The 16,720-nt window shown below is 41.7% G+C and overlaps 1 protein-coding gene across 1 annotated transcript in view; it reads left to right on the top strand.

Annotated features, from left to right (window-relative positions):
* The window catches only part of CACNA1E (calcium voltage-gated channel subunit alpha1 E), a 378,294-nt gene that overhangs the window by 119,410 nt on the left and 242,164 nt on the right, over positions 1–16,720 (top strand).

The following is a 16,720-nucleotide window of genomic DNA, read 5'->3' as shown; positions in this document are numbered from 1 at the left end:
TGACAGAATCAGGCCCAATATGAACTTCACATGGAAGAATTGATTTCAAAACTGGTTTAAAAGGTAGTGTGAATGGCCCCTAAATGAAAGAAAGAAGCTGGTAGCATGAGCTTTCATAGACTTGAGCCTAATTCTTCAGATACAGCTGCAGAAGTAGGCTCAAGTCTACAAAAGCTCATGCTACCAGCTTCTTTCTTTCAGTTAGTCTCAAAGGTGCTACAAGATCCCTTTGCAATTAAATAATTAGTGTTTCTGAGGCTAAAGAATCCATCCTTAGAGGAAGCTGCCTGCTACATCTCTGTATGATTTATTAATGCTGTGGCATTTTCTGCTATCTTGTTAGCCTTTACTGGGGATAAGTAATTTTCTGCTTCAGGTATGACTGTTCAGGTGCTCCCAGTATAACTTGATTTTTTAAAAAAGAAGAAGTGTGGAGATAGAATTGTCTGCTCTTAAAGGAGTCTGTTAGTTGTGTCTCTGCATGAGCCATTTCCCATTTCAGTGACCTAAGGAGTACATGAGTTGTTCACTGACAGAAATGTACCTTCCATGTTACTTTGGCATGGGAGGGGACATATCTTGACCACCACAAGTTTGATACATGAATTGGCTGATGTTCATATCCCACACTGAGGACTTTTATGCATGGATATGACTGATGTTCACATCCCACACTAGGGGTATAGATATTCATAAGTCCAGGCATGCTGTGTCTTAGTGTTAATATCATCCTAATCTCTCCATGTTGTTCAAACTGTACTTTTGATAAATCTGGGAAACAGTGATAAAGGGGTTGAAAGAACCCTAGTAGCAATCTGCTTTAGGCTTAAATATCTAATTCATAGTGTGCTGCTGATTAGAAATGTTGTTTGTTCATATCAGTTTCATGTAGTGAAAGGGTTATACATGGAACATCACAGTAGGCACAAAGAATCTTCATATTATATGGGTTTCTGTACAGAGAATGGTACATCTCAGTTTTTCCTCCTAGCAAAGTATCCCAGAAGAGAACTATGGCTGATAATATTAAAATCATTGGGAGATCCAGGAGTATCCTGTTTCTCTCCCAGTGAAGGATGGCTAAGGCAGTTTCCATTCCATAAATGAACTGGAAGCCAATTTTGAACAGGCCGAAATGTTTTGTTCAGGTCATGGTAGATACATATCCGGATCTCATTATAATAGAAATGGGAAATTCATTTAATCTCCAACCATTCTGCCCCTCATGTTTTAGGTGGGTATTGCAATGGTGCTTGCCCTGGCAACAGTTTTGGATGGAAGATTGGTGCTTCTCTAGTTTACAGTCAGGAAACTGAGGCTGAAAATGTCTTGTTCAAGAACATGCCACCTACCCTACTCCACAACTTCACCCCTATGCCTTTAACACCTACCTGGGAAAAACACAGGAGTGTAGTTGGTCAATTCCTCCCATAATTCTGAACACCACATATTTTTTTAGAAAAGGAATAGTTTAAAAATATGCCTTAAAAATTGCAATCAGCCCTTCATATTCATGAATTCTGTATCCATGGATTGAATCATGCACAACTTGACAATATTTTTTTAAAAATCCAAAAAGCAAACCTGATTTTTCAGTTTCATATAAGGGACAATATTTTACTATGCCATTGTATATAATGTTAGTACCGAGGATGTGGACAAGCTCCTTGGTAGTATGAAAAAGACGCCCTGCTCACTCGACCCTTGCCCATCTTGCCTGGCCGTCCAGGGGGGAGATACGATCAAGATGTTGTTAAAAAACATAATGCATCTTTCAGGGAAGGCTGTCTTCCATCCTGCCTTAAACGGGCTGTGGTTAAACCACTGCTAAAAAAGCCTTCCCTTGACCCTCTGTACAGAAACAATTACAGGCCAGTCTTGCTTTTACCATCAAGAGGGCAGTGGCCATTCAACTCCAAGCAGTCTTGGAAGAAATGGATTTTCTAGATCCATTTCAAACCAGATTTAGGCCGAGATACGGAGTTGAGACCACCATGGTTGCCTTAGTTGACAATCTCTGTCTGGACATCAACAGGGGAAGTGTGACCCTGCTGGTGCTCTTGGACCTCTCAGTGGCCTTTGATATCACTGACCATGGTATCCTTCTGGAATGCCTGGGAGAGTTGGGTATTGGAGGCACTGCTTTGCAGTAGTTCCGGTCCTACCTCTTGGGCAGATTCCAGACTGTGTCGCTTGGGGACAGTTATTCGGCCAAGAGGGAGCTCAAGTCAGATGTCCCTCAAGGCGCAATTCTATCCCTAATGCTGTTCAACATTTACATGAAGCCACTGGGTGAGATCATCTGGAGACATGGGGTGGGGTGTTATCAGTACGCTCATGGCACCCAAATATATTTCTCTGTATCTCAGACTGATGCAGTGAATAAGGATGGAGTCTCTCCTCTGAATGCCTGTCTTAATTTGATAATGGATTGGATGAGGGAAAACAAACAAAGTTGAATCCAGGTAAGACGGAGGTACTTGCAATAGGGACCCCTAATCCGGGAATGGAGTTATGCCAGCCAGTTCTGGATGGGGTCACACTTCCCCTGAATGACTCTATCCACAGCTTGGGGGTGCTCCTGGACTCGTCACTTCAACTGACGGCTCAGGTGGATGAGACGGTCAAGAGCACTTGCTATCAGCTTTGGTTGATATGCCAGCTGTACCCCTTCCTGGAGCCGGGAGACCTTGAAACAGTAATACATGCATGAGTAACCTCAACTCGACTTCTACAACGTGCTCTACATGGAGCTACCCTTGTGCCAAGTTCAGAAACTTCAATCAGTACAAAATATGGCAGCCAGGCTGGTCACGGGCACATCCAGATCTGCCCATATTACACCGGTTCTAAAATCTCTTCACTGGCTGCCAATCAGCTTCTGGGCAAGGTACATGGTGTTGGTTCTAACCTTTAAAACACTACATGGCTTGGGTCCTGACTACTTGCAGGAGTGCCTCCTTCCATACAATCCACCCTGCACACTTTGGTCCTCTGGGAAGAATCTGCTACAAGCTAAAGAGACCAGATTTTCAGTGGTGACCCAGAGGACCTTTTCATCAACTGCTCCCAGGCTCTGGAACGACCTGCCAGACAAGGTCTGCCATATTAACACGTTGGAAGCCTTTAAAAAGACTATTAAGGCTTTCCCAGACTAGGTTAGATCCATTAGATTAGATACCTCCCCATCTATTGATGCCGACACCAAATTGACTGATACCATTACCCCTGTCCCCCCTCCTCTAGAGGAAGATTCTTTTCTTGTGCTAATCTGCCCAAAATTTTAATGTATTCCTATTGGATAGTTTTACATTTTTTGATGTTTAATCTTTTTTTATAGGTTAATCACTGTTTTTATCACTGTGGAGTAGGGTTAGGGTTTTGCGTTTTTGAATTGTAATTTTGAATTGTTTGATGTTTTATTCATACTGTTGGAATCTGCTTTGATTCCTTTGTGAAAAAGTGGAATATAAATAATAATAATAATAATAATAATAATTATTATTATTATTATCATCATCATCATCATCATCATCCGTAGAGTTTGGTATCCATAGGGGGACCTGGAATCAAATCACAGTAGATACCAAGGGCTCACTGCAATAAATTCTGTTACTTCTGTACTGGCAGAAAGTTTCATCATTTTTTTTTAAATCATGTTAGACGGTTGCTAAAGTCAGAGGAACAAGGATTGGCCAGCATGGATAGTAAGTAGTGACCACACTCAGTGAAGGAGTGAGTGAACTGATATTTGTATCCAGTTCTGTTACAGATTATCCCTCTCAGCTAATGGATAAATTTGGCTTCTACTGACCTTTCCTTTTAAACTTAAGGTAGCATCTACAGCTGTCTCTAGTTTTGCTTGTAGAAAGGCTGCACACAGGGATGCAGTGACTTAGGTTAAGACACAAATTCTGATTATTGGAAGATCGGAAGGTTGGCAGTTCCAGGCCCAGGTGATGCATGATGTCACTAGTCCCAGCTTCTGCCAACCTAGCAGTTCAAAAGCATGCAAATGCAAGTAGATAGATAGGTACCACTTCTCAGTGGGAAGGTAACAGCGTTTGGTGCAGTCATGCTGGCCACATGACCACCAGAGCAGTCCTCGGATAATGCTGGCTCTTCGTTTTAGAAACAGAGATAACCACCGCCCTAGACATTCATGTCAAGGGACTACCTTTACCTTTAGCTTCCTTTTACTTCCATTTCCCACCAGTCAATGAACTTGACTGACTTGTCCAGAGACAGAGATAAATCTGAGTATCAACTGGATTCCCCCCTCCCCATCCTAAATGGGATATCAAACATTGTTTTTGCTTTCCTTTTTCCTGGGGCAGTTACAGGTGCAGCCTGAAAACATCATCTCCCTTGGTAGATCTAAATTTGAATGTAGGAAACCCCTCCTGCTCTGTTTCATCTCAAGGCTTTGATCAGGCAGACATCTGGATTTGAACTTCAAGTCAGCCGATTCCCTTATCCCTTCCCCTCCTTTTGCAAGATCTAGCCTCCATTCCAGGTTCCTAATCCAGAGCTGGTCCTCTCAAAGAGGGATTTTTGTGAAGCATCTGCACTTAGGGCACGATGGCTTGAAACACTGACTGTACGGTGCTGTGCAGCGGTGACACCCGGGCCACGTGCTAGGGTTGCAGGGCGTGCAGTTGCTCCACCCCCGGGCAACCCTAGAACGTCACCAGGATGTCACAAAGCAGAAGTCTGTACCGGGCCCTGGTCTTAGGGCCAATATAGCTGACTTTTCTGTTTGTGTTCTTTCGAACTCCATATCCACTGGATCACAGCAGCTTCTGAGCTGCACTGGCTTAGAGTGCAGTGAAGCCCACAGAAGCCGTTCATGTTGCTGATGAATAGAGTCTGTCTTAAAAGGGAAACAGTTGAAGGCATAAACTAATTATCTGATCAGTGCAGGCGAGGCCTTTATGTCACTTCATTCCATTCTATTCCCCCACCCCACCTTCTCTCTCTTTATGAATCATGATGCCTGCCAGTCAGTTACCTACATGAAACTTTCCAGTCCTCTCTCGCTCCCAGACAATTAGCAAAATGTTTGGTCTTCTGGTTTGGATGAATAATTAATTTGCCCACTTTGTGAATGATTCATAGACCATATGCCAGGATGGAACTCTGTGTGTGTGTGTGTGTGTGAGAGAGAGAGAGAGAGAGAGAGAATTGCCTTCTGCAAAGAGCACCATCATTACCCTCCCTCCTGCAAAATGGAGGATGGGACAGAGCAGTTCAACCCCTCCCTTGAGTTGATCAACCTTTTTTTGCTTGCCCCTGCTAATGTGTCTAACTGCAGCTTAACCTGTAAATGCTAGCAGATGATGATGCTTCTCTCCATGCCTTGAAGGACAGCTGTCCTCATTTCTGCAGACCAAACTGCCACTTAAAGGCGTCAGAGAAGGCCTGTCACTGCCTATTCATAGAGGGCTTCAGAATGTTATTATATTTATTATTCTTACAATTATTTTTCCAAGCTCTTCCAAATGTATGAGAGGGTTGGTTTGAATTGGTGGGTGTGAGAGTGGGAATTAGATTCTATGTACTGAAATGACCTGGAAAGTGGGCCTCCTTGCACTGGAGGTTGTTCAGGGTTGATGACTCCTCTTTTTTTGCTACAAGTAAATTGATCAGCTGTAGCTTTGATAGCTGAACCGAAACTTGGAAGATTCACTTTTCCATGTGATCATGCTGGCTGGAGAATTCTGAAAGTTGTAGTCTCAAAAGCTTTCCCAAGATTTGCGATAGTTTCACAATTTAATAATAATAATAATAATAATAATAATAATAAATTTATTAATATTTTCCTATAGTGTAATATAAAATATAATACAGTTAAAATGCAAATATTACAAACAGGTTCATAAAATGTAAAAATAGCAATTAACATAGGACTAAAACCAAGATTTCACAAGCAACAGTGGGGCAGAATTCTCTCATCCTGTACAGGGAAGTGGATCTGTGTTTTACATGAGACCAGGTGGGTATGCTCGCTGGAAGAGCTCCATCTTAACTGCCCCCCTGAAAGTTTCCAGGGCTGTGGTAAGATGGATCTCTTCTGGGAGACCATTCCACAATCTTGGGACAGCTATGCTAAATGCTCTTTGGAAAGTCGAAGTGAATTTAGTTGTTGTTAGATCTAGCAAATTCTTCCCCCTTGTTCTAAGATGCAGGGTGGATTATATAGGGAGATGCGTTCCCGTAAGTAACTTGGGCCCATGCCATGTAGGGCTTTAAAGGTAATAACCAACACCTTGTATTGCGGCCGGAAGCAAATTGGGAGCCAGTGAAGATCTTTCACATTGTCTGTATTGAAACGCCTTTCTGAATTCACCATTTTATTTACTGCATTTATTTCATGTCTATATCACTCTTTTTCCATGTTGCCGAAGATGGAGAGCATGGCTGAAAGATTTAAATCATGGTCTACTGGGCTCTAGGCTAACACTAGACCATTACACCATGTTGCCTATCAAACCTCTCTCATTTACAACATTCCTGCCCCCTTTTTTCCAGGGCATCATTTCAAAGGAACAGAGGAGGGCATGGCTAGGTCCTGACCATGCACCCCTCTGGGAAACTATTGCTAAAGTGCAGCTTCAGGTCTGTGGATGTGGCAGAGAACTAATCAATAATTGTTCATTCTAACTTACATTTAGTTTTATATCAGTACCCACTCAAAACAGTCCCTTTTTTAAACTGTCATGTAGGAACGTTACAGCTTGTGAAATATCCTTCCAGTTCTTATGTTGCAGGGTAGAAAACAAATGTGAAAACTTTCAAATAAGATGTAAAACAGCAAGGACAAGGGAAAGGAACAGTGCTTGTTCACAGTTCCAGTCGCAGCTCAGATAGAACTGTTAATATTATAAGTATTATTAGTATTAACAACTGTTGAAAAAAACTGTTGAAAAAGTGAAATCAGCTGACACAATTGCAATATCATGCACCTCAGTTAGAGGTGTCAAAACTTGTCATTAGGAGATTTAATATTATTACAGGATGCTATGGGACTGAAACTTTCCAAGCACAGGCAGTGGTTGGTATTATATGGGGTCTTTGCTTTGGGTCATTTTGAGTCTTCACTCAACCCATGATTTAAAGCTGGCTTTCTTGTATAGGTGTCATCTCTGAGTTTCTCTTTATCACTGATGCTCATCCTGTCGTTTTATCTTAAACATATTCTCTGTGTACCTTCACATATAAAGTAGGACTACATGGAAGCATCCTCAAAAATGTTGCTAGTCTTACTGTGCAACAGTTTTGGCTACCTTTTGATGTTCCAGCTGCCCCACCTCCACTGCATTCAGAACATAGCAGTACACAGTTTCTTGTTGGGAGTTTTGCTTCTCTTGATGCAGCTCATTCAGTGTGAACTGCAAATGCAACACCAGCATGAGGCAAAATGTTCAATCACATGAGGTCCAAACTGCATGTTAAGTTAATCATTTGTTTTGCCTTACACTTTAAGGGTTTTTATTTCACAAAGAATCAGCATGCAGCCTCTTGACAGCTGCAGACTCTGAACTTAACGGAGCTTTTCCTGCCACATATACAATGGGCAAGAGTCCCCCTACAGCATCAGAATAACAGCGGGGTCCAAGACCCCCTCCCCACCAATCTCCATTACAAGGTCTTGACATCTACACTTAGGGCAGGATGGCTTTGGGTCCTAGAGTACTATCAGAGGTGCTGTTAGAAGACAGTCATATTTTTGAAAGTGAAGTTTTCTGGCAAGAAGGCAAATATTACACATACCTTGCTGTTCGACAGTGGAACACACTCCCTCTGAGTGTTGTGGAGTCTCCTTCTTTGGAGGTCTTTAAGCAGAGGCTGGATGGCCATCTGTCAGGGTTGGTTTGATTGCATGGCAGGGGGTTGGACTGGATGGCCCTTGTGGTCTCTTTCCAACTCTACAATTCTATGATTCTATGAGGAGACAACTTGGACTCTTCTACCTCAATCTCTACAGTTATTTCTCTCCCCTTCCTCCCTGTAATATTTATATGGGATATATGGGATACTCTTTATATACCTGAGTGGCTGTCACAGAAGGGGAGGAGGCAGGTCTATTCTCTGCTGCCCCAAATGGTAGGACCAAGTACAGTATAATTATTTTGAGTTACAGGAGAGTAGTTGTTGATTGAACAACAGAAGGAATGTCTTGACAGTGAAAGCAGTTTGGCAGTGGAAACAGTTGCCTAAAGAGGTGGTGGAGCCTCCTTCCCTGGACATCTTCAAAAAGAGTCTGGACACCTACCAGCTGAGGATGCTTTAGTTGAAGATCTTACACTGAGCAGGGGGTTGGACTTCATGGCCCATGAGGCCATTTCCAACTTTATGATTATTTGATTCTATGTAACCTCTGATGTTTGCATTCCAAATCTACCCTAAAGAGAAGAAAAAGAAGCTGTTGTCACCAAGAGCTAGCACCTGGACAATGGACTATTTATTCTTGAGGTCATCTGAGCGTAGACTACTTCACTATTGTGAAAATTATTTTATTTGCATTTAAAATTATAGCAATTCTGAACTTAGATGTATCCAGATTTTATGCAAACCTGTGTACTCTTTTGTTTGTTTGTCTGTCGGTCTTCTTTTGGCCACCAGAACTTAAGAGCACACCATTAATGTTATTAAGGTAACCTGCAGTTTAGTCTCTCATCCCCTTTCTCTTTTGCCACAGTAGTCAGAACATTTTGTTTAAATGAAGGACAACTATTCAAAATATTTTAAATTAAAAGATATAGAATAAATTTGTTTGGTGCTTAACTGCTGATATAATAGTCTTGTGTTCTGTGTTGTAGAGAGACAGGCCTGGATTTAGCACTCATCATGGCAGGGGAAATGCCAAGTACTACAAGTCCTTGGTGTCCTATTATGTGGCTGTTTCCTGCATAAATAAATATGTATACACACACACTCTCTCTCCCATACACATACAGACAAATATGTATACATATATATCATAGACATCGGGGACAGAGCTAGAAGTCAGGAACACATGGCATACTTCATTGAACTGAATCAAATGCAGTCAGTTTCATGGTATAAAGTAGAATTCTAGTGTTAGAAAACATCTCTCTCTCTCTCTCTCCACCTTCTCACCAATTAGCCATCCTTGCTCTATGCTAGGGATGGGAATTACGCAGCTTTCCAGATGCTGATTAAACTGCATTGTCCAGCAGCCCTAGCAAGTATAGCCAAAAGGACAAAATGTTGGAAGTGGCAGTATAAGAACATATGGAATGCTGCACAATTCCCATCCCTGCTGTACAGCAAAACTCCCATTTGTCTTAGCCATTCCTCATACAGAAGGCACACAAGTCCCTCTCCTGAATAATTTTTATTTCATTTCTTCTAACATTTCTTGTCTGGGATGTCTTTTGGTTACAACCACAACACTCCATAATGTTCCATAATGTGGCTGCACCATTGATTTGTGTGCGCGCATTGTGGCGGTTTTGTTTTTAGTTTGTTTCTTAATAAATGCTAGTCGGAAATTTGCACTTTTTATTGGTTCCACACGCTGAGGTGATGTCAGTGAGCTATCCCTCATAATACCAAGATTAGATGACTAATTGGGAAAGAGAAGTTGGAGCTATGGTAGACAGCCATGGAAATTTCCTACTTTATTCCCCTAGGCCTGGTAAATCCCTGGAAATTGAAATAAAGTTACTGACATAACAGCGAAATCATAAGAAAAAGCCCTCCAAGAGAAGGACTATTACCATTCCCCAATCTTGAAAGAACTATCAATTCCTGCTCAGTCTATCAGTGCTGGGATCAAGCCTCTGGAGCAGCCCTATAAGAGGAACACCTGCTCCTGAAGTGGTAACTTCACAACAATCCCCTATCAAGGTGGAGGTGGTTGCTATCTACCATAAGCCTCTTGAAGGAAATGTTTCTGAGGCTGAGATTCTAGAGCAGTGATGGTGAACCTTTTAGGGGCCAGTAAAGGTCTTCTGGCAGTGGGAGAGGCAGCTGGAGGCCAGGGAGGGTTGGGAAGGAAGAGGAACAGGTGCATGCTGGGGGAAATGGCATTGCGCGCCATCTCTGGCACTCATGCCATAGGTTCACCATCATGGTTCTAGAGCCTTCCCCATTGTAAGGGTCATAGTCTTGCCCTTTCCAGTTTGACCATTGACTTCAAGTGTGACTCCTACAAAGTTGTTGCTCACTATACAGTTTCCACCATCTCAGTATTCATGTTGGTCTCTCAATTGGGTTCAGCATCAGATTCAGCTTCTGACACATCTTCAACTTCCAGTTTCTGTTTCAGGTGGTACCATCAATTTAAACTCTCTCGATACCAAGGGCATCATCCACACAGGCATCATGGCCATCACAGTGTGAGGCATTCAAGGTTCATCTGAATTGTCTTATTCCAGATACAGCAATTTTTCAGCTTATAGTATTTGTTACTTATACACAATACTTCCATGCAATACCATCTGGGCCATAAGCACTCTCAAGCTTGATCTCAAGAATGCTCGCCCCAAAGCATCTGGCCCAGGACCTGCGGAGGAGGCCAGCCTGGCCCCTGGTGGCCAGGCAAGGCGCCACAACCTTCTGACAAGGAGGTTTGGGGAGTATTTCAAAACTGAAAGAGGAAGGCTCACCCAAAGAAAGCAACAACTAATAGCCAGTCCAATGGTTGACAAGAGGTCAAAAGGCACCAAAAAGGGGGCAGAAAATAGTAGCCCGCAGAGAAAAGCAAAAAGATAAAACTGAGAGAAAACAGTCCCAAAGTCAAAATAATTATTCCCTAGCCCCTAAAAAGTACGCAGCAAATGCACTGTGTGAGAGAAGGGGGTGGCGAAAAGGCTGAAGAGTCCAAGAGCCAGGCCCCAAAACAGCACCACAAATGGCATCCAGAACACCAACCAAAATGGTGGCCACAGGAAGACCGCACAAAATGGTGGCCATGGCACACTTCAGGGCCCTAGCCACAAGTGGCTGCAGCGGTACCCAAGGCCCTCTCTGCACCAGTGAGGGCCTGGAAGAAGAGCCAGGGAGGCTGCCAATGCTCCCCGCTTTCTAGCTCGGCTCTGTATGCTGCAGAACCGAGCAGTAAATGGTGCCCATAGAGGATGCCACGCGGTTTTAAATAGGCCGACACAGGGGAGGAGCCGGGAGGGAGGCAGCCCCACCCCCAGGTCAGTCCTCCAATTGGCTGACCTGGAGGACTGGGGGAGCCATAAAGAGGGACCTCTCACCTCCCATAGCAACCCTGGGAGTTGGAAGTCCCTCCCCTCCCTCTTTTGGCTAGTCAATTGCAGGCCCGTTCACCCCAGCAAGGCATGCTAGGGCGCGACTGGGCTTACCAAAGGCCCAGTGGTGGTGGGGACCCCCTGGAGGCAATGCAGCCTGCCTGCTGAGTCGGGCGGCCATATTTCATATTAGTTTGCTTTGAATGTACTTTTGAAATTTTACTTGTGTACAATGTTGTCATGTTTCAGGATAGTTTCAACCCCTGAAACTGCTTTTGTATGGTTTTTGCCTTGCATGAATGGGAGGCATGATGCTCATCATGTTCAACATTTTGCATTTCACTTGATGTTCAGGAAACATTTGACTTGTTTGCCATGACACTTCTGCCTCCTCCTTACATAACTCTCTATACTCCCATTTATGTGAGTCACAGAGACCATGAAGAAGGACAGGTTGCACACCTGTGCAATTGTAGTTCTTTGATTAGTCACTTGTGAACTCATACAACCCCACCCATCTTCCCCTCATTGTGTACTGCCTGTCCTATGGATTGCTGCATTGACATCTATGAAACTGGAGGTTTAAGTGGGAAGGTCCCTATATAGGGCTGCTGGACATGGCTGGGGCTACCATTAAAACGCTTATGTAATGCTCTAGAAAGTTCTGAAAGATATAGTGTGCAGGTGTAGGATAACCAATTTGTGCTGACCACACAAAGAACTACAGTTACAAGTATGCAACCTTTCTTTTTTCTCAGTAGTTCATCAGAACCATTGCCATTACTGCTATTTGGCTTAACCTATAATTACACTACCTGTCAGGTTTAATTCTGAGCTTTATGAAGACAGGGCCACTGAGAAGAGGCTAAGTATACTAAATTGGCGTTACATTCATATTTCATGAGAATCCCAGTTGTTATTTTTTATGAAACAGGTTTCTAGCCTTGATTATTGTGAGGCTATTTTTCTAAGCGTATGCCTGCTGAGTTCCAGAAGGTAAAAGGAATGACAGAATGAAGTTAGCAGGACTTCTATGCTCTGTCCTGCCCTTTGATGTTACCCATGAGTAGCAGAAGTAGAATAAAGAATACAGATCAGTAAGTATTGCATAATGAATTGTAAAAAAATCATAAAAATCATGAAAGTATGTTTGCCTAATTTAGAGAACTTAAGGGTTTCCCCCTTCCTAAAACAAAAAACAAAACACACACACCAAAAAAAGCCAAGCAAAACTTTTGCACTGCAGCAAAGCTCACCTTGGCACTGGGGCAATACCAATATATGATTATTGCAGGTATTCCTTGTTTCTTCTCTCCAAAACTTAACTTTCAGAGGCGCACTGCCTCTAGTCACGGAAGCACTATTTGGCTTATATTATCTAATCCGTTGTTGTTGTTGGTGGTGGTGGTGGTGGTGGTGGTGGTTTTGGCTTTTTTTTAAGGTGATGTTTGTGAAAGGCCTAAAACAAATCACTATGGGGCATCAAGATATGTTATGCTTGTTAGTAGCTCAAGAAGGAAACTTTGTAATTAATATTTTAAAATCTGTGTGTAAATAAAATCACAGCCTAATTACGTGCACATCAGCTGTTCCCTCTCGCCCCTCAGGCACATTTCTTATGTCTATCATTGCTTACTAATCTATTGCACCTTTCTTGTGAGCATCATTTTCTCCTCCCACTTCCCTTTAACTAGCATGACTAAATAGATCTTAAGTTGTTACTTTCTATTTTGCTTGGTTGCAACTTCTTTTTTTCCTCAAGGAGTTTCAAGGGAGGCTTTTACCTATCAGACCTACAGAAACCACCCGCGCACACTCTCTCTTTTGGTACCTATGATGAAAAAGCATGAGATCACTGTGATTTTTATAGATCAAATCTGGCAGCATTTCCAAAATAAATTGGATAGTGAAATGTAATTTTAATCCAAGCCTTTATCTAAAAATAAGAAATAATTATTCATTAATAATACAACCAGCCCATATAAAGTGAGTTAATTGTAATTGCCAGATGGGTGTGAGTTATTCTAGAAGTCATGGCTGTGTGGACCAGTGGCCATGAATATACAGTGTGCAGACTCCTGAGAGATATCTCCAGTCTTATCAAAATGTTCTGCTTCTCTCAAAATTCCTTGTATAATAGGGCTGAGGAACACTATGTTCTGGTGAAGGTTTGCTGCTAAGTAATCTTTTAATCTTTGTCCACCACATGACAAGTGTCTTCCTTAACACCAGGACATCTAGTAGTGGTGACAGTCAGACAGCTGATCCCTACTATTGGACAGAGTGAGGTGACTTGTTTAGGAGGAAGAGATTTAGGTGTCATGAAAAGGTAGAAAATAACTTCATTATTTAATTTATTCTTATTGTATTTCTACTGCCAGGATGGGAAGAGGCACTTGAGATTTTCTGCATCATGGGTAGCTTTGGATAATATAAGTAAGGATTCATGATTTTATTGCAGAACCATTCTGGACAGCTAAATTGCTGTGTGTGTTTGTGCATGTGTGTCTTTTTTGCAATGTTATCCCTGTAATCTTGCCACTTAAGCAAGGCCCTGCACATTCACCTTATAATTTTGTAACAACTGTTTTAATGATCCATCAGATCTCATGGTTTCCTGCTCAAATATGTTGTGCAATATATACATTATAGGGCCAGAAAAGATCTTTCACAATTTCGTTGCATAGTTTTCCCTCTCAATCACCTTGTTCTTCAGTGAGAAGAGGATAGCAGATGAGGAATCCTCCCCGCACAACACAATTCTCTTGAGAACAGAGGAGGAGTCCTATTCTTCCAATTCTATTCTTATGTTGAAATTCATTACTCATTGTAATGCATCCCAAACCTTTTAGTAGTTGGATTATTTAAAGAGATTTTCCTTGCAGAAGAAATTTCACTTCTTGATCTGGAAATGAATCCCATTTGGGTCCCAAACTTTACTGTTTGTTATTGTTAAACACCCTCCACTCATGGTGACCCTGTGGATAAGACATTTCCAAGACCCCGTGTCCTCCACTACTCTTCCCAGTTTCTGCAGATTCATACCCGTGACCTCTTTAATTGAGTCCATCCATCTAACATATGGCCTTCCTCTCTTCCTAATTCCTTCCACTTTTTTCAATATTATTGTTTTTTCTAATGAGTCATGTCTTCTCATGATATGATCAAAGTATGACAGCCTCAGTTTAGTCATCTTTGCCTCCAGGGAAATTTCAGGCTTGATCGGCTCTAAGACCCACCTATTCGTTCTTTTTGCTGTCCATGGGATCATCAGCACTCTTCTCCAGCACCACATCTCAAATGAATTTATTTTCTTTTTGTCCATATTCTTAATTGTCCAGCTCTCAAATCCATACATGGTAATGGGAAATACAGTTGCTTGTACGGTTCTGACTTTTGTGCTTAGTTGTATAGCTTTGCTCTTTAGAATCTTTTCTAGTTCTTTCATAGCCACCCTCCCTATTCTTAGTTGTCTTCTGATTTCTTGACTCCAGTCCCCGTTCTGATCTATGTTTGATCCCAGGTATAGGAAATCTTTTACTATTTCTGTTTCCCTATTGTTTAGATTGAACTTGTAAAGATCATTATTCTCCTAGGCCGTGGTTATTATTTTTGTTTTATGTTCAGCAGTAAGCCTGCCTTTGCACTTTCTTTCTTGACCTTTCTTAGTAGTTGCTCTAGGTCTCCAGTGTTTTCTGCTAATAGTATGGTGTTGTCTGCATATCTTACTGTACATTATTCATGTTCTTTCCTCTTATATTCACACCTCCTTCTTCTATGTCCTGTACTATGCTAGGGATGCAAAGAATACTTGGACATTTTCCCACCTCTGAAAGGAAACCTTTGAGAAAATTATTAATTGCCACATGATTTTTCTTTTGAAATCCTTTGCTCTTACAGGCCTGAACACAATAATTCAAGATTTACCTCTATACACAGTACTAACAGTTTCATACCCAGTTTTCCTAACCTGTGGTTTAAGCATTGCAACCAATAATGCTCAGATAAAAATGAGTTTCAAACTGGATGTTAGAGTGTTTTGCAGATTAAAAGCTTTGGTTGCTATGATCCTGGCAGTGACATTGAAACAAGTAGGTGCTGCTGCCTATCACTTGAATCTGGGTAACTGTTAATCCATAGATTGTTTCAGGCAAGTGGTGCTTTTGTGTGAGCACAGACTGTCTCTGGGCATCTAGCAGCAATTCAGAGCCTCTTGAGGTAACTTCATGGATGCTGTTCTGTATGTGAACTGATTGCCCCTATACTTTCCAATTTCCCCAGTCTGGCAGGTACAATCACAATTAATCCTGTGTCATCCCACCTTTTCATCTCTTTTTAAAATGCCCCAGTTTTTCTTCCCTTCTCCCACTTCCTCCCTTTGTCCTCAGCTTACTTCTGTTGCTGCAAACTGAGTTCAAAGTGCGAAAGTCATTTTCATTCACTTAACTCAGCAGGGTGGAAGCAAGAGGAAGGCACAAAACCATAGTCTTCTCCAAAGCAAACTGCTTCAGCCTCTCTTAATTTGTCTGCTCTTCCTCATTGAAAACTGTCTCGAACCCCATTTTGGTAGAAAGGTGGTATATAAATCCAATAAATAAATTTTACCATCTTGGTCACATTTTGATGTTGCTTGGCCACAGATGCCCTGGCTTTCAACGTTGGAAAGTATGTGACCCACAGGCTTTGAAATTACTCTTAATCTGCACTATTAATGGGTGGTTTATGTCTTGAAACGTTATGTGATTCTGCAGGAACATTTCACGTATTATATAATGCCAGCAGACTGTTCTATACCATTTCAAACCAATTTCTGCATTTTCTCTCTTTGCCCTCTTTCTTATTTAATTTTGATGTATTTTGTTAAAGGTGACAAAGTTTTTAAAAATATATCTTTCTCACCCTGCAGATATTTTAACATGGCAAAGATAAAATAGTCTAAAGCCCTTGTGAGATGATTTCCAAGAAATTTCAGTGTAAGAATTCTTTTCTTATAGTAGTTTGAATTTGTAGGCAATGGAAACCAAAGTGCCAGTCAAATGAAATTTTTTTCACTGCATCTCATTTTCTACAGGCATGTAAATATGCTAAGTTCAGGCACTGATCCAGTGCCATCTTGTGATGCTCATCAAACTGATTTAATCTAGGGAAAATATTTAAACATGGCTGTGTGTATGTTTTAAAAGTGCAGACTGTGATGTTGGATGTTTGAATTCACCTTTCTTATAATCCCTTTCCTTCCTTCTGCCAAAGCTAGTTTGTGGTCCTTTTGGGTTCAAAGATACGCTTCAGAGTGTGTGGGCAATGAAATCTCACATGCGTGGCTGAATAAGTTTCTCAGCAGATGGATTTTAGAGCTTCAGTGCCTTGCTAACCTTCTTATCCCACCCAGTGATAAACAGAAGCAGAATAAATTATGCAACAAGCAAACATGGCTGAACATTATGTAAAACATAAGTATGAGCATGTATACACTGCATGTATATGCGCAGATC

Source organism: Sceloporus undulatus, chromosome 4, assembly GCF_019175285.1.
Source record: "Sceloporus undulatus isolate JIND9_A2432 ecotype Alabama chromosome 4, SceUnd_v1.1, whole genome shotgun sequence".
Classification (NCBI taxonomy): domain Eukaryota; kingdom Metazoa; phylum Chordata; class Lepidosauria; order Squamata; family Phrynosomatidae; genus Sceloporus; species Sceloporus undulatus.
The sequence above is the reverse complement of the archived record's forward strand: the minus strand, read 5'-3'. Positions and strand labels throughout refer to the sequence as shown.